Raw genomic sequence first — 16741 nt, 5'->3', positions numbered from 1 at the left:
GCTCAATGGTGAAAGAGATAAAGGGCTGGAGGAGGAGGAGTCTGATAGGAGAGGACAGAAGATGTTGAAAGAAAGGGAAATGGGAGGAGCACCAGAGGGAGGTGATGGGCAGCTAAAGAGAGAAGGTGTGAAAGGGGAACAGGAATGGGGAATGTGAAAAGAGGGGTGGGCAATTACCCAAAGTTTGAGGTATCGATGTTTATGCCATCAGGATGAAGGCTACCCAGGTGGAATATATAAGGTTTTGCTCCTCCAACCTGAGTGTGGCCTCTTCACAGCAGTAGAGAAGGCCATGGATTGACATAATGGAATGGGAATGGAAAGTAGAATTGAAATGGGTGGCCACTGAGAGATCTTGCTTTTTGTTGTGGTGTTTGATGAAGTGTTCTCCCAGTCTAAATCGGGTCTCACCGATATACAGGAGGCCACATTAAGAGCACCAGATATAGTATGCAACTATATATAGTAGATAACTGTATATAGCAAACATATGTAGATATAGTAAAGAAGGACAGATGAAGATTCGCCTCACTTGGAAGGACTGTTTGAGGGCCTTGAATGGTTGTGAGGGAGCAAGTGTAGGGGCAGGTGTGACATTTGTTCCGCTTGCAAGGATAAGTACCAGGAGGGAGATCAGTGGGGAGGGATATGGAGTCATATAGGGAGTGATCCCATGGATATCTATTTACTTTGGGCATCCATGGTTGATGATTAAGTGTTTCTTCAGAGAACAACAAAGAAGTAAATTCCTTTAAGCACAGCATATTTCTTTTCTAGTTGGATTTCTCTTCAAGTGCATAACTAAACCAAAATAAAAATGATCTCAACTGGATACTGATATTCTAATAGATCCAAAGCCTGACTTGCTAATAATCCAAGTTCCATTATTCAAAATGAGTAGGATTTATTGGAGTTAACTTTTAGCTAGCAGTACCAATGTAATTTCTTTACATCGATGATATTGATTCCAGTTGTACCAGCTAAAATAAAAAAAGTTGCTCGTAAAATGTCATTGGAGATGTGCAGCTGAATTTCAGACTTGTCCTGCATTGTGCTGCATACTAAATATAGGAACATTTGAAAGTGCAAAACAGTCTCTAACCACCTAAAGAATATCCAGCCAACTAGCATTGTGGGAGGCATTGGTGAAATATAACCTCCACCAATTTTGGAATAGCTTCATTCCCTCTGCCAATCGATTTCTGAACGGACATTGAGCCCATGAACACTACCTCACTACTTTCTTTTGGCATTACTTTTTAAAAATTAAATAAATAAACAAACAAATAAATTTCTTTTTTAATGTGTTACAGTGTACTGCTGTGAGAAAACAACAAAATTCACTACCTATGCTGGTGATTTTAAACCTGATTCTGATAATTATGTATGTTGCATTGATACAATTCGGTAAGGGTTGACAGGGACATGTCGAATCACTTGAGTCTGAGGAAGTATGGATATCAGTGAGCTTTCTTGGCCACGGTGTCTATGCGGTTGGACCAGAACAGGTTATTAGTGATGTTCTTACAAACTTGAGGAACTGTCTCAGCCTCGGCAACTTTGATGTAGGCAGGAGAATGTGCACCACCTCTTTAAGTCAATGACCAGCTCTTTTGTTTTACTGACATTGAGGGAAACTTCATGGTATCATATCACTAAGCTCTCAATCGCCTTACTGTACACTGACTCAACGTTATTGGAGATATGGCCCACTACAGTGATTTCATCTGCAAACTTGTATATGGAATTAAAGGAGAATCTGGCCACATATTCATGAAGACGCACGCCTTCGGGGTGTGGCACTGTGATTGACCCGATTCCTTGCCAATGTTACTGATTGAAGCTTTAAGGGACACTGAAACTTCAATACAGTGGGACAGTGTACACAAAAGTCAGAGACTTCTGCACTTGAGTGATCTCTCTCTCTCTCTCACAATGGTAAGAGAAGGTTTGCTGGTTCTTGAGTTAGGGGAACTTGAATAAGAGATGCTGCAGACTGTTGCATTGAAAGAGCTCCCCTCTCGCTATGTCAGGAGCGATCTCTCTCTCTCCCTTGCTTGTGAGAGTGACAGCCTGTCCGAGATGTTGAAGTGTTGGGATGGCCAGTAATTTCTGATGGACTCTAGATCATGGTCTCTGGGGGTTTTGCTGTTGCTTGCATGGTGAGTGGTGTGGGGGGGGGGGGGCTGATGCTTTTTGCTGGAACAAATGGGGGGTGGGAGAGTAGGTGAAAGTTGATACTTTTGTTGCTGCTTGTGTGAGAAGGGGGGACTTTAGGGGTTCTAACAGTTTTTGTCATTCATTCTTCTGTTTTGTGGATGTCTGCAAAGAGCAAGGATTTCAGGTTGTATACTGCATACATTCTCCGATATTAAATTGAACAACTGAACCATTGTACCGTGAGTACAGGGAGTAGACAAGAGTGCTAAGGACACGACCTTGTGGATCACCAGTGTTTAGAACAATTGGTGGTGTAAGGTGATGAGTTTGCTTGAAATGATAGTACTGAATATGGGGCTGTAGTTAATAAACAACTGCACTAGAGGCAGAGCTGTAGTCATTAAACATAGGTGATTAGGTGTGCCAGTGATGAGCAGAGAGCCAGGGAGATGCCATCCACCACTGAAATGTTTCAGAGGTAGGTGGATTGCAATGGGTTGGGGATGTATGGGAGGAGGAAGTGATCAGTTTTTTGAAGCGCTTCATGATGGTAGATATCAGAGCAAATGGGCAGTAGTTAAGGCATATTACCTTGTTTTTTTATGGTGGGAACTCAGATTGAAGAAGGAACAGGTTAAGAACTTCTGCAACACCCCACTCCAGTTGATCTGCGCAGGAACTAAGGATATGGCTGGGAACACCATCTGGGCCAGATGCTTGCCAAGCATTCACTCTCAAGAAGACCGATCATATGTTGGCAATGGTGACTGTGGGGCCAGACGCACTGGAAGCTGTCAGGGTGGGTGGTGACCTTCCCATTCTTTTCTGTTTAAAATAAGCATAGAATGCTTTCAGTTCATTAGGAGTAGGTGTGCTCTTATGGGCGATACTCCCTGACTTTGTTTCATAGTTTGTAAAACCATGTAAGTCCTGTCACAACTGACCACTGTTATGGGATTCAACATCAGATTGGTATAATCTCTCAGCATCTCTGATAATTTTATGGCAGTTGTATCTCGATTTTTCGTTACCTGATGTGAATGTCCTAGACTTGCTGATAAAGTCAATGATGGTGGTCACCTAGGCAGGCAGCTGAGATTTTCAACATGGATGAGTTGACTGACTCAAAACAGAAACATAAAAGCTCATCAGGCTAACACTGTATGACATTCTCCTCTGTATCCTCTCATTTCATTAGAACACAGAGCACTACAGCACAGTACAACCCATTCTGCACATGACACTGTTGATCAACCTAACTCTTCCCTCCTAAATGGCAGGAGCCCTCAAATACATCTGAACATCTGAAGGCCTCGACCACAATCTGTCTAGATCGTAAAAATAACATCTCCACCTCACTGACAATCAACACTGGCGTACCTCAGTGGTGTGCGCTTAGCACACCGCTCTACTCTCTCTACACCAATGACTGTGTGGCTAGGCACAGCTCAAATGCCTTCTATCTCATGTATAGATATCATAGATGATATAACCATTGTTGGCAGAATTTCAAATGGTGACAAGAAGACGTATAGGAGCGAGATATATCTGCTAGTTGAGTGGTGGTGTATCAACAACCTTGCACCGAACGTCAATAAGACCAAATAACTGATTGTGGACTTCAGAAATGTTAAGACAAGAGTACACACACCAACCCACATCAAGGGATCAGAAGTGGAAAAAGTGAGCAATTTCAAATTCCTGGGTGTCAATAACTCTGAGAAATCTATCCTAGACCCAACATATTGATGCAGCTACAAACAAGCCACAACAGTGGCTATATTTCATTAGGAGTTTGGGGAGATGAGAAAATTTCTACAGATGTACTGTGGAGAGCATTCTACCTGGCTGCATCACTGTCTGGTATGAGGAGGGGAGAAGGGTGGGGTTGGTTGCTATTACACAGGATTGAAGTAAACTGCAAAGAGTTGTAAACCTTAGTCAGCTCCATCATGGGCACTAGCCTCCATTGTGCCCAGAACACCTTCAAGAAACGATGCCTCAAAAAGGGCAGCACCCATCATTAAGCACCCTCATCACCCAGGGCATGTCTTGTTCTCATTGCTAACATCAGGAAGGAGATACAGAAGTGTGAAGGCATACACTCAATGATGTAGGAACAGCTTCTTCCCCTCTGCCATCAGATTTCTGAATTGACATTGGACCCTCGACCACTACCTCACTTTTTAAAATTTCTATTTTTTGTGCTACTTATTTAATTTAACTATTTTATATAGGTATCTGTCTTGATATACGCCAATGGCATTAAACCTGATTCTGATTTACAGACAGACACATAGACATACTTTATTGATCCCAAGAGAAATTGGGTTTTCTTACAGTCGCACCAATTTTCAGTTTGCTTCCTGACATACAAACTATGATCATAACCATTGAGTCTGCAACAAACAAAGCTGCCAGGACACTTTTTGCCATCTTTTACATGGCAGTACTGTATTCCACTTTCAACAAGTCTGCCACTGAGATGGAGCAAATGCTCAGGAGGAATAGAAAACTGTTAAACTGATCTGATCCTAAATCTTATAATCAACCTCAATTATTGAGTTGCAGTGCACATTATAAGCATGTCCATGAATAGTAATACAACTCTCTAAACCACAAGAGACTCTTCAGATGATGGAAATCCAGAGTAACACACACATAAAATGCTGGAGGAGCTCCGCATATCAGGCAACACCTATGGAGTGGAATAAACAGTTGGCATTTTGGGCTGAGTTCTCCACTAACCTGCATAACCCATATGCCCTCTAACTTATAAAAAGGTTCATTGCCTGATCTTGGCAAAACAAACTAACTCCCTTTCACAGAAGCTGGTAGTCAGTGAATGGAGATATCAGTAATAAAATTCACCGCTGCCCTTGGCCACTGAGGGGAGAAGGGAGTGTAACGATCAAACTTCAAACCTGATTCAAGAGTCATGGTTTACTAGGCTCCAGTGATCCTTACACTCCTTTGTTCTTTTGAAACTTGGACTATGTCATGTACTGTTCAGCTAGGTCTTCTAGAATCAGAACCAGAATCAGAATCAGGTGTATTATCACCAGTATGTGTTGTGAAATTTGTTAATTTAATGTGAATCAATTACAGTAAGTATATATATATGTATATTAAATAGATTAAAAGTAGAGCAAAACTGAAGTAATATATATTTTAAAATGTCTAATATATACAGAAACAAACTGCAACAAATTCAGAGTGGATCACATTACAGTACATTTATTATCTTACTTGTAAGGAAAATTCTATTTTCTAGCCGTGTATCATCTGGAAAAACAGCTTCAATCTTATGTCTCCAACAAAGCATTTTTATACTTTTTAAGAGAACAGAAATTAGGTTGTTCTGTTCCATAACATTCCTCCATTATCTTCATTTTTATCTAGTTCTGATACTTGTTGTTTAGACATTCTGTCCTCTTTACCTCTGTTGTCAGAACATCCCCCCCCCCCGCCATAAAACACATCTCCAATCATACAAAAAACAGTTTCCTATCATAAAACACCGACAGACTTGTAAGTCTCCCATCCAAACTACCAAAACACCTCAGGATTTCATAGGATCCATTTTGTCACATTACATTTTATAAAAACTATAAATTCATAAAGACTTCAAGCTTACATATACATTTCCAGAACTACCTAGAATGAGCATGCAAAGTACTAGAAAGATACCACCAAATCTCCCAACAAAATCTTCCAATTTCACAGGAAAGTTAATTGAACAGTATCAGCATCCACTCCCAGCCCAACAACAAAGACCTAAATACATTCTGGTGGCTCTATCTGGCAGGGCATGTTATATGAATGCCCACCACTAAACTCTCAAAAGTGATGCTCTCTATTCAGAACCTTGGCACAGAAAGAGATTTCCAAGTGCACAGTGTAAAAGATTCAAAGATCAGAATCAGAATTAATATCATTGGCATACGTCATGATTTTTTTAAAACTTTGCAGTAGCAATACAATGAGGAACATGTGTAAATTCCTGAGCCCTGCTCAGAGAGAGATTGGTAATGGAACCAGAGGCCCCAAGCACCAACTACCGGTAGACAAACCAGTTATGTGATACTCTAATGCTAGGCAAACCAACCTTAAGCACTGCCTTGATCGACTACTAGGAAGCATACAACTCAATGCCCCACACGTGGATGCCTGTCTCTGTACAATGTCAACAAGACACAAAGGACCTTCATCAAGATCTTAATGGACTGGAAGTTTACTCAAAGCCAATAACACAAGTGATCATCAGATGTGGAATATACCAGGGTGATGCACTATCCCCACAGCTGTTCCACAAAGGCTTGAACCCCCTCAGCCAGGTCATCTCAAAAGGTGGAGATGGGTACAGTTTCAAGAGTGGAGTGATCATCAGCTACCTCCTGAACATAGATGACATCAGAAATCAAAGAGACATTGACTCACTAATCTATCTGACAAGGGTGTACAGCAAAGACATCAGGATATCATCTGTACTGGAAAAGTGCAGACGGATGGTAGTGAAAAGAGGCAAACTCATCAAGATTGAAGGAGTCAAGTTACCTGAAGACCACATACAAGATGTATATGACAGCTATAAATACCTGGGAATCCTGCAGGCACATGGAAGCCACGATGAGGACACAATGAAGGCTACAACATCCAGGTATCTGCAAAGAGTGAGATGGGTCCTAAAAGGCCAGCTGAACGGGAAGAACAAGATCAGAACCATCAACACATTTGCTCTAGCAGTCATCACATACCCTGGCGCAATACTGTGTTGGCCAAGGAACGAACTAGAAGCTACTGACATCAGTACCCAGAAACTACTAACAGTACATGGAGGATTCCATCCAAAGTCCAACGTCCAGCATATGTACATCTGTTGGAATAAAGGAGGATGGGAACTTGGAAGTGTCAAGTCCACAGTCCTGGAAGAAATGCGAAACATCCACAAGTACGTCAGGAAGATGGTCCCTAAAGGCAACCTGCTAGGAGAATACTTCAGACAGCAGACAGGGAATATGGAAATGGAAGTGGGTGAAAAATAGCCAGAGGACCAGAGACCACGGCAGGCCAAGCCATTCAAGAAGGTAGTGGAGAATGACAAAGCTAAGAGCCTTGGGGCTTCCAAATACAGACTGATAAGCAGGTACTGGCCAACCAACCAGACATAGTAATACTGGACAGGAAACAGAAAAAAGAAATAGTAATCAGTGTGGGAATCCCAAATGACAATAACATCAGGAAGAAAGAATATGAGAAGCTGGAGAAATACCAGAGCTTGAAAGAGCAGATTGAAAGAATGTGGAAAGTTAAAGCCAGAGTAATATCAGTCATGATAGGAGCACTTGGAGCTGTGACACCAGAACTGGGGAGTGGCTCCAGCAAATCCTAGGAACAAAATATGAGATCTCGGTCCAGAAGAGCGCACTACTAGGAACAGCAAGGATACTGTGCTGAATCTTCAAGCTCCCATCCCTCTATTAGAGGACCCGAGATTGAAGGAAAAATACACATACATGCTTCCCATAAAGGGTGAGAAAAAAGATATGTAAGATAGTCCAATTAAATAAATAGTGCAAAAAATAGGAAGTAAAAAAAAGTCATGAGGTAGTGTTCATGGGCTCAATGTCTATTCAGTAAGCAGATAGCAGAGGGGAAGAAGCTGTTCCTGAATTCCTGATGGTAGCAATGAGAATAAGGCATGTTCTGGGTGGTGGAGGCCCTTAATGATGGATGCTGTCTTTTTGAGGCATCGCTTCTTATCTTATAAAGCTCCCAACCCTTTTCTTCACATAAGACGATAAGATAGAGGAACAGAATTAGGTCATTTGGCCCATCGAGTTTTCTCCACCATTTCATCATGGCTGAACCATTTTTCCTCTCAACCCCAATCTCCTGTTTTCCCAACACCCATATCTCTTCATGCCCTGACAAATTGAGAATCTATCAATCTCTGCCTCAAAAAGACTTGGCCTCATTAGCTGCTTGTGGTGAAGAATTCCACAGATTCACCATTCTCTAGTTAAAGAAATTCCTCCTCACCTCCATTCTAAAAGGACACCCCTCATTCTGCTGAATTCCAGTGAATACAAGCCTAGTCATCAAACACTCTTCAAATGACAAGCCGTTCAATCTGAGAATGATTTTCATGAGCCTTTCAATCCTCTCCAGTTTCAGCACATCCTTTCTAAGATAAGGGGCCCAAAACTGCCCACAATACCCCAAGTGAGGCCTCATCAGTGTTTTATAAAGTCTCAACTTTGAGACTTACATCCTTGCTTGATGGAACTAAATGAGTATTACAACCTGCAGATATTGATCAATTTAACTGAGAACTATTACAGCCAGTAGTCTTTTTTGATAAGTCTCTATTAGCTTTGAACAAGGTGATGGAGCAAGATTTTCCCATTCCGCCTTGCAAAATTGCTCAAGCTGTGACAGGTTAGTTGGGTAGGGGCGGTGGACAGCAATCTTGAGGACTAACCAGAGATGTTCGATTGGGTTAAGGTCAGGACCCTGACTGGGCCACTTAAGGAAATCAATCTTCTACATCTGAAGCCATTCCATGCTTGCGCTAGCAGTGTGCTTTGGGTCGTTGGCCTGACAAAAGACTAACTTCTTCCCCAGTTTAAACTTTCTGGAGAGGCCCACAGGTTTTTAATCCAGGATCTCTTTGTATTTAGCAGCATTCATTTTCTCATCAATCCTGACCCAGATTTCCAGTCCCTGCTGCTGATAAGCATCTCCACAGAATGACACTGCCTCTACCATATTTTACAGTAGGGATGGTGTCACCGGGTTTATGTGCAGTAATAGAGTGTTCAGGCCAAAAAGTTCCATTTTGGTCTCACCTGCCCACAAGATCTTCTTCCACATCTTTATAGCATCTTCTAAGTGATGCTTTGCAAAGGCTTTCCGGGCAAGGATATGCAATTTTTTAGCCAGGGCTTCTTCCTTGCCACTCTTCCTTAAATACCCTTTTTGTGCAAGGCCTTAGAGATTGTGCAGCCATGAACTTCATCTCCAGTTGCAGCCACTGACTTCTCCAGCCTACTCAAAGTAACAGTTGGCGTTACAGAAGCCTCTCTTACAAGTACCATTCTCCTTTGGTGACTAAGTTTAGAGCGATGGCTGTGGTTTAAATTTTTTTTCAACTTTTTTTAATATAATGGATTGCATTGAGATGGTCTTGTATCCTTCCCAGATTTGTGCTTCTCTATTATAATTTCTCTGACTTGTTTTGAATGCTCTTTTGTCTTCATTTTGGTTTAGTCTGTGGAAATTGTACTATACTGCTGGACCTTACAGAGAGAGGGGGCTTATGAATTCATCAAAAACAGGTGCTCCTCCAATTTTCTACATCAACAAATTGGGCGAGTTTGTAAGGTAATACAGATATTGCACCTGAGAAAAATTAGCTTAGAAATAACAAAAGGGATGAATACTTTTTCCAGCCTCTCAATTTTAGTTTTTAATTTTTAAACAGGGTTTAGAATTTTTTTCTTTTGATTTGATGTGATGCACAATGTTTTGTAGATTAGCTCAAAATTCCTATTTCAATATATTTTTACTTTAGAAAATAAGAGTGAGATGTGAAAATGGTTGTGGGGCCTGAATATTTTCTCAAGGCGCTGTATATACATAACCTTGCAGTAAGTTAATCTGGAAGACAGTGATAGTTCCTGTGAGGTACTGAGTTGAGTGACCAAATATACTTTAGCTGCAGCCTCTCAGCATTATATCAAACCACAACCTCAGCATTTGACAGAATTTATTTAAATAAGGAAGGCAACTTTCCTTAAAAAAGGATAAATGAAAATAAGTGTTACTTAAAATCTAAAAGTTTAGATGCAGGTAATCTAGAGTAAAAACAGAAAGTGCTCTAAATACACAGTAGATCAGTTAGCATCTGTGAGAACAGTTAAAGTTTCAGGTTAAAAACCTTACATCAAACTTGAAAGACCTTTCAGTTCTTTCCCAACATAGACACTTCCTGAGTATTTCCAATATTCTCTCTCAACTGTTTATTTCCTTTTTAAACACTCATTTAGTTAAATAATTGAATTTCAAGTTTTAATATTTCATCTTAAATAGTTATTTACAGCTTTTTCAATGAGTTCTTCACATCTATGATCATGAGAGATACTTAGTGTCTTGAACAGAACATCACACAAAATGTAGTGGATAAGGCCCAGTCCATCACAGGTAAAGCCCTCCCCACACTGAGCAGATCTACACAAAGCAGCATCCATCATTAGGAACCCTATCAGCTAGGTCATGCTCTCTGCTGCTCTACAAGTTGGTGGTTCCTATGAATGCTTAGTTGGTGCTTTGAAGAGAAACTTTGCAACACAAAGCATTTTGTGCAGCTTTTCTAAGTTCAGTGATAGCAGTTATTTCTCAATAAATTCCTGCATCATTCCAGAAATACAACTTTTAAGGAACAGCAAGGTGTATTAATGTGATAAAATACATCCTTGTGAGAGACTGAATTGGCTGCCCTTGGTGATTCCACTTGTTCATGTAATTAAACTGATATCCACCTTGTTTGCAAAAATAATCAGAACTCTGCAGAATTCCTATAGAACCGAGAACAAAGACCAATTCTACAGCTTTTTTTGCTATCATATTCTGGCACACTCATTAAAAGAGATAGCCACGATTTATGTAAGTGAGAAAACAAGGGGGACAAAAGCCTTTCTGACCACTGTTACCTTTCTTTGAAAAATTTACAATCATCTCCTGTAACTAATATCATTAATTGAACATGCAAGGCCATTAAATCCTATTTAAGGCAAGCTTGTAATGATAAGATTACAATGTTTCAACGAACAAAAAAATCAACATATTGATGATAACACAACTATGGTCAATTCCGCAAACATCAGCAGAACATCACAGGATTAAACCCACTTTTGGGTAAAATATTCACCTGCAATTAGAAGCCTCTAAGAAATAACCGTACATTTTATGCCATAACGAATCTGTTAAATTTCTGATGAATTAACATAATATTTATTTGTTTGTTTGTTTATTGATTTATTTATTGAGATACAGTGTGGAAAAGGCATGACTGGCATTTCAGGCTGTGAAACCCAGCAATCTCCCAGTTTTAACCCTGACCTAATCACGGGACGATTCACAATGACCTACCAACCGGTATATATTTGGACTGTGGGGGGAAACTGGAGCACCCAGAGGAAACCCACATGGGTATGGGGAAAACATACATACTCCTTACAGGTAGTGGTAGGAAATGAACCCAGGTCGCTGGTTCTGTAAAGTGCGATGCTAACCTCTACTCTACCGCAGTGCCACACAGCAGATTATTCATTCAATAGTAATTACATTGCTAGTATAGGTGACACCTATGGACAGTCCATGTTCCTGGAAACTGAACCACGATTTTCTGTAAAGTGGAGCCCTTTTTCTTACTGAATCCCATGTTATATGTGGAGATGTGTTCGCACCCTTTCTCTCAGATTAAGCCATCTTATTAGCAACAACAAAGTGACTCACTGCAATTATTTAAGAGTTGTGTGTAATAGTCTTGCTTCACACCCATGACTGTGTGGCTAAGCACAGCTCCAATGCCATATTCAAGTTTGCTAATGACACCACTGCACACAGAAGGTAAGTGCAATTCCGAAGAAAGCACATCAGCACCTCGACTTCCTTTGGAGTCTGCAGAGATTGGGCATGACATCTAAAACTATTCTATAGATGAATAGTGGAGAGAGTACTGACTGGCTGCATCACAGCCTGGTATGGAAACACCAATGCCTTTGAACAGAAAATCCTACCAAAGGTAGTGGATTCAGCCTAGTACGTCACAGTGAAGCCTTCCTAACAATTGAGCACATCTATATGAAATGCTGTCGTAGGAAAGCAACATCCATCATCAGAGATCTCCAACACCCAAATCATGATAAATACAGCCACTTGTCCATCCATTGTGATGTCCCCACAACCAATGATCTCACCTAAGTCATATTCTCATTATTTATTGCTATATATTTATATTTGCAATTGCACAGTTTATTGTCTTCTGTACTCTGGTTGATCTTTCATTGATCCTGTTACAGTTACTATTTTATAGATTTGCTGAGTATGCCTGCAGGAAAATGACATACATGTACTTTGAGAATAAACTTTACTTTTAAAATTTACTTTGAGTGTGAGTGTGTGTGGTGGAGAGGGAGGCAGGTATGTGGACAAGACTTGTGCTAATGATATAACACATACTGTGGGGTAATAAGAGTTGGATATTACATCACCATGTAGATTAGATTGCCAGTCATAGCTGAGTCCCTCCTATGTCACATTTTCTCCAGTCCAATGACATGAGGACAGATATCCTAGATCAGGGGTTCCAACCTTTTTTTATGCCATGAACCCCTACTATTAACCGAGGAGTTGTTACACCCCAGGTTGGGAACCCCTGTCTTAGGCTGTAGTGCTGCTGTGCTCATCCTCTGCAAGATAATTTCTCTGATGCATGAAGCATGTGGGTTACAAGCAACACACACAAAAATGCTGGTGGAACGCAGCAGGCCAGGCAGCATCAATAGGAAGTACAGTCGACATTTCGGGTCGAGACTCTTCGTCAGGAATAACTGAAAGATAGTAAGAGATTTGAAAGTGGGAGGGGGAGGGGGAAATCGGAATGATAGGAGAAGACCGGAGGGGGTGGGGTGAAGCTAAGAGCTGAGAAGTTGACTGGCAAAAGGGACACAGAGCTGGTGAAGGGAAAGGATCATGGAACGGGAGGCCTCGGGAGAAAAAGGGGGTAGGAGAGCACCAGAGGCAGATGGAGAACAGGCAAAGTGTGATTGTGAGAGGGGCAGAGAGAGGAAAAACGTGGGGGGGGGGGGAAGATAATAAATAAGTGGTAAGATGGGGAGGAAGGGCATTAACGGAAATTAGAGAAATCAATGTTTATTAACAGAAGTTAGAAAAATCCATGTTCATTATCCCCTACTCCCCTTCTTACCCTGTCCCTTATTTATTTTTCTCCCCCCTCTCTTTTTTTCTCTCTTTTGCCAATCAACTTTCCAACTCTTAGCTTCACCTCACCCCCTCCTGTCTTCTATCATTTTGGATTTCACCTTCCCCCTCCCACTTTCAAATTCTCATACTATCTTTTCTTTCAGTTAGTCCTGATGAAGGGTCTCAGCCTGAAATGTCGACAGTGCTTCTCCCTATAGATGCTGCCTGACCTGCTGCATTCCATCAGTATTTTGTGTGTGTTGCTTGAACTTCCAGCATCTGCATCTACAGATTTCCTCGTGTTTGTGGGTTACAAAATGGTTTAGGAGGTGGGAATGCTAGAGAAAGAAATGGAGTTTGAGAATTGGGACTCGTGAGACAAAAGGAGCTGGAGGAGAAGTTCACTGTGGCAATGGGTTAAAGCTCCACAACTTTATGGAAGTGGAGTACAGGACAATGGATTACTTTAAGGATCTTACTGTCACTGCTGAGGCTCTCCACAATGCCATTTGTCAGAGAAATTGCCTTGCAGATGAAGAGACCCCTGTTCATATCTCTTTGAGCTGGAGAGGGTGTGGCAAAGGAGGAGCCCTGATCCCTGATGCTGTGGTATTCGCCCACCCTGGCAACTTGCAACTATGAACCCCTAAAAGAGCCAAAGACGGGACTATACAACACAAACACCTCAACATCAAGTACCTCAACCCGAGCTTTTAATATTCACCACCATCCTAAAGGAGGGACTCCTTTCGCACTTAACATTCCAAAGATCTATGGGTCAGTTGTGGGCATATTATGTTGGTGCCGGAAGCGTGGTGACACTCGTGGGTTGCCCCCAGCACATTCTGTATGTTTCGATGTACATGTGATAAATAAAATTAATCTTTATCTTCAATGATGTAGTTTACTCCCAGACAAGTTCTGTGAGAACACAATTTATTCTGCATCTCAAATTTGTAAGTAATGAATTGTGAGGTATTTCTGTAACTCAGTGGCTGTGACATGGGAGTTGCCTGTACCAAAACATCAAGCTGTAACTTCCCTGGAAATGGAATTTTCTGGAATTACTACATATTCTAACCAGTTAATATGTTTGTGTGGATGGAATGATCTTTCTACTGCGGTTGGATGGGACTATAACCACAGGTATTGGTTAAGGGTGGAAGGTTTAAGAGGAACATGAGGGGAAACTTCTTCACTCAGAGGATTATGAGAGTGTGGAATAATCTGCCAGCACAACGTTTAAGCAAAGTTTGAATAGGTACATGGATGGTAGGGGTATGGAGGGCTATGGTCCCAGTGCATGTCAATGAGAGTAGGTAGCTTAAATGGTTTCGGAATGGACCAGATGGGCTGAAGGGCCTGTTTCTGTGCTGTACATCCTATGACTCTATGATTCTAAAAATGAGATGGCACATTAATCTTTAATGATTATGAAGACATTACTGAAACAGAACTATGTTTTGAAAAGAATACTGTGGTCAAAGTGAAGAAAACATGATGTTGTGTGATTTAAGCGATAATTAAGAAAATCAGACAAATTCAAGCAACTATCTGTGGGATGAACAACGGCCTTGAGGCCTGTTTCAGACTGTTAATCGCTCCGCACAATTCCTTGCTTTCAACAAAGCATACAAGATCCGTAATATTAACATACTAGCAGCTCTTGTCAATACATTCAATCAATATACATATTAATTTATGCATAATGAAGAAAATGCTACTGAGATTTTAATCTCATTATGAGTTAATTGCAATTCAACGATAGCTTTATCACATGACAAATTTAAGGAGATTAGGGCAAGCAAGCCTCCCCAACCCATCTAACTGAATTTTGCAGAAACATCACTGAGAGCGCCTTGGCAAGTTGTATGGGCGGGGTGTATACCCCTCAACAAGTGTATGTAAATATGAAATAACAGAGTGCCACCTGGGTGGCAAACAGTGTGGAAATGTAAAAACTGTAATGGAAAAATTTGTAAAGGACTGAGAGTCATTGAATGGTTTATTGTATATAATTTTATTTTGGAATAAAGTATATTTTGTTTAATAAGAAAAAATCTCCATCTGGTATGGGCACATTCTTGGCTGCAGGAGTACGTGCTGAGGAACACACTGAAACTTGGTGCAGTCACCTCAAGGGCCCGATGGGGAAGGACCACAGTCTCGGGTTCTTCTCCCACGGGAGTTAAGGGGTAGGAAGGTGGGGTGTATACCCCTCAACAAGGATCTGTAAATATGAAATAACAGAGTGCCACCTGGGTGGCAAAAAGTGTAGAAATGCAAAGACCGTAATGGAAATATTTGTAAAGGATTGAGAGTCATTGTATGGTTTATTGCGCATAATTTTATTTTTGAATAAAGTATATTTTGTTTAATAAAAAAAATCTCCATCTGGTATGGGAGTAGCCAAGCATCGGACTGGAAGTCCCTACAAAGGACTGTGAGAATGGCTGAGTGGATCATAGGGGTCTCCTTACCAGCCATTGGAGACATCCATTTGGGCCCTTAGTATCATCAAGGATCCCACCCATCCATCCAGCATCCTCTTTGACTCTACCTTTAGGCAGGAGACTCCGATACATAAAGACAAGAACAGTCAGGATGGAAAACAGCTTCTTCCCTCAGGACATTAGGCTTCTGAACTCCCTGCTGCATCGTATTCAAAATGTCACCAGTTACTCCACTCTGTATCTTACAATATTTAATTTATGCACTTCACCTTGTTTATTATGTGTAATTCATCTGTAGATTTTATACTTACTTTCCTAAGTTATTGTGTGTTATATGTATGTTATGTATACCACTGTGCTTTACTCCCTGGTCCAGAGAAACGTCTCATTTGACGGTATACTTATGCACAGTTAAATGACAGCAAACTTGACTTGACATATATTGTTGTGCGATGTTATTTTTTTCGTGAATTATATTTAAACAAGATCCTGCTGAAATACTAATATCACATCCTGAAAACAACAGTTATTCAGCACTGAATACAAAAAGTATACCAAAATAATTGAAAAATATCAATTGCCTGTCTTTGCTGAGCTCTAACATTAAGCAAAAAGCTTTCTGCAGACAGAACAGTTGTGTTTTGTTACATGGATGTAGGCTGACCCACATCCTACAATCTCAGCTACACACAGCTTTAATTAGGTGTTATTTCCATATACATCATAGATGCTGTCAAAGTGTTACTTTCAAACAGCACTCTCAAATCTTCTTGCTGAAAAACATGACGAAGAGCCATGCTGGATCCAAGTACTGGCGATTAGCAGTAGCAGGTGACTGATTCAGAAACAAAAGGCTAACAAATTTTTAAAAAATTAGAAAGCCTGCAAATCCAAATCACACACTCTTTCTCTTCACCCACCTTTTAATTCAAGCATCTCCCCTCTTCCCTCTCAGTCCTGAATCTTGGGCCGGAATGTTTCCATAGATACTGCCAGGCCTGACGAGTTCCTCCAGCAATTTGTGTGTGTTGCTTCAGATTCCCAGTATCTGCAGATTATCTCGGGTTTGTGACACACAAAATGCTGGAGGAATTCAGCGGGTCAGGTAGCATCTATGGAAAGGAATAAACAGTTGGCAT

At 40.9% G+C, this 16741-nt stretch overlaps 1 protein-coding gene across 13 annotated transcripts in view; it reads right to left on the bottom strand.

The window, feature by feature from the left end:
• fbrsl1 (fibrosin-like 1) overlaps positions 1-16741 on the bottom strand; it is a 1000035-nt gene that overhangs the window by 503036 nt on the left and 480258 nt on the right. The window lies entirely within an intron of this gene.

Source organism: Hypanus sabinus, chromosome 18, assembly GCF_030144855.1.
Source record: "Hypanus sabinus isolate sHypSab1 chromosome 18, sHypSab1.hap1, whole genome shotgun sequence".
Lineage (NCBI taxonomy): Eukaryota > Metazoa > Chordata > Chondrichthyes > Myliobatiformes > Dasyatidae > Hypanus > Hypanus sabinus.
This window is presented reverse-complemented; position numbering and strand designations above follow the sequence as displayed.